This window comes from Pinus tabuliformis, chromosome 3_1 (genome assembly GCF_031772625.1).
Source record: "Pinus tabuliformis cultivar Carrire ecotype Pingquan chromosome 3_1, CPIR1, whole genome shotgun sequence".
Lineage (NCBI taxonomy): Eukaryota > Viridiplantae > Streptophyta > Pinopsida > Pinales > Pinaceae > Pinus > Pinus tabuliformis.
Genome location: NC_142301.1, coordinates 927,001,737 through 927,004,076, shown reverse-complemented (window position 1 = coordinate 927,004,076; position 2,340 = coordinate 927,001,737). Strand labels below are relative to the sequence as shown.

At 39.4% G+C, this 2,340-nt stretch overlaps 1 pseudogene; it reads right to left on the bottom strand.

Moving 5' to 3' along the window:
* Nucleotides 1-576: 576 nt before the first annotated feature.
* On the bottom strand, nt 577-2,126 carry LOC149190780 (putative E3 ubiquitin-protein ligase ARI1 pseudogene; annotated as a pseudogene).
* Nucleotides 2,127-2,340: the final 214 nt, after the last annotated feature.

Genomic DNA, 2,340 nt, shown 5'->3' with positions numbered 1-2,340 from the left:
TATTGTTCGTCTTTACCTTTGGTTTTATTTCGTGTATTATTTCTATTCACAAAAAATGTACTCTTGAATAATCCTTAACTTAAATACAACATAAATGAATATAAAAAATTAAACACAACCCACTACTTCAATAATCCTAACATCAATATTATAATATCATTTCCCATATCAATTTCTCAAATAATATTGGAAAACAAATCACTTTATCTAATTCAAATTAAATTTTAAACCATTACTGTTGGTTAACATCAATATTATAATATCATTTCCCATATCAATTCCTCAAATAATATTGCAAAACAAATCACTTTATCTAATTCAAATTAAATTTTAAACCATTACTGTTGGTTAAACTGTATTAATTATTAACTGAATTTCAAATATTATTCACTATAATAACACTCCAAACACATTACATATACGACTAATGTGATTATGACAATAAAATTACAAACACATTAAATCTGAGAAGCTTTGAGGAACGAAAACTATTCAAAATACTTTATTTCAGAAGCAAACATTACTCAAAATCTTTCTAATACATGGAGTTAAATGATTTATCATTGATTGACTACATCATGTATCTGATAGTATGTGGACACCTTCAGACTTATATGGATATATATAATTGACTACATCATATCTGATAGTATGTGGAGCAATGCGATGTGTTGTCAACCCAAGGTTCAGCAGTAAATCATTTTGGATCCACCCATAAATTTGTTCACACCCTGTGTCGGCCAGGACTCCGATTGGCCGTAAAATTCTGGCGATGAATAAGCTCCGAAAGTCTCTCTACGGCTTGCTCCAGTTGCTGTTGATGATACTCAAACAGGTTCTGTTTGACTTCCTTTTCTGCTGGTGTCAGTATATCTTTGAGTATTTCATCAGCAAACACGTGAAATGCCAAGACATAGGACACGCCTTGATCTGACTAGCCTTTGCAGTGCATTTAGCAACCAACTATAGTCGGTAACACCAGATTCCTTGCTTCCAAAATCTAATATTTTCTGTTGTAATAATTCCCTCTGCTTTGCTTCAAGCTTCAATGAATATTTATGTGCCTCCCATCTGGAGTAATAATGTGTGTACCTCTTCAAATCACGTTCTACCTTCTCAATATCCATCTCCTGATCTTCTTTATATCGACCACATCTGTGCCCAGCAATGCCTGTGGCGCCACCACACAACCAACAGAAGTATTGGCCACATAAGCAGGTCACCAAGTTGCAGCCACCATCTTTTGCGACGTTTTTCCCACAGTTGGGGCAGGACTTGGTATTAACTGCAATCCAATTTTGAGACTCAGACTCGTCATTGCATTTCTTATCCCAAAGCTCCCAAATCAAACAGGAGCAAGGAGAGTGTGGTTGAGCCAGACAATTGAAGCAAAACTGATGCCCGCAAGCGCACTGGATCTCACAGTAAACATCTCCTTCAACTCGAACTGCATTTCCACAATGGGGAACACTAGGGCACCACTTCACTCTGTCGTTGTCATCAATATAGGACTCAAATAGGAAGCGATCGAAGCGTTGGGCTGCTTCAGGGTCTCTGGCGGCCACTAGTTTTCTTATGATGTCTTCATCACAGATGACATTACATTCGGGATCCATGCACTTTATCCGCTTGCTTTGTCCCTCTCTTATCTGAGTAAGAAAGTGCTTCGTCCAGCAGACATTGCAGAAAGTGTGACCACAATCCATCATTGTGGTGTCCCCCTCCTTCAAATCTTCCTCTGTGCACACAGCACAGATTCCGGTAACTACGGAATTTGTGGATTCCGGTCTATTTGCAACACCCGCTTGTGAAAAAAACCACTCAACATCTCTTTCGGTAAGTCTTTGAAAATCCCAGCGATGATGAATTAAGAGTGTGCAAGCACGTTGCTCCTTTACAGCAAGGATTGCCATCACCTTATCTAAATCCCTTCTCTGTTCCGACAATAAATTTTGTTGAGAGATGAGGCGGATGGTCTGTGCAGGGACAGGCATGGAGGAAGAAGCCTCTAGATAGTGCTCATCACCGCTCATCAAATCCTCTAGATAGTGCTCATCACCGCTTATCAAATCCTCCTCATCTCCGCTTATGAAATCCTCCTCGCCGCTAATCAACAAGTCCGCCATGGCAAATCCTTTACGATTATGTGGTGACTGCTATCATGCAAGAAAAAAAAAGGGTTCAATATGAGAAGCGGGCGATTTCAAGGGGATTGATCCTATGCGACCCTAGATGGCCACATTTTTATAGCGATAAATGTAACTGACATTTCTTCCACCCGCCCACACCATTTTTTCTGGCACACCACACACCTCGTCAATGAAAACCGTTTGTGGGCAC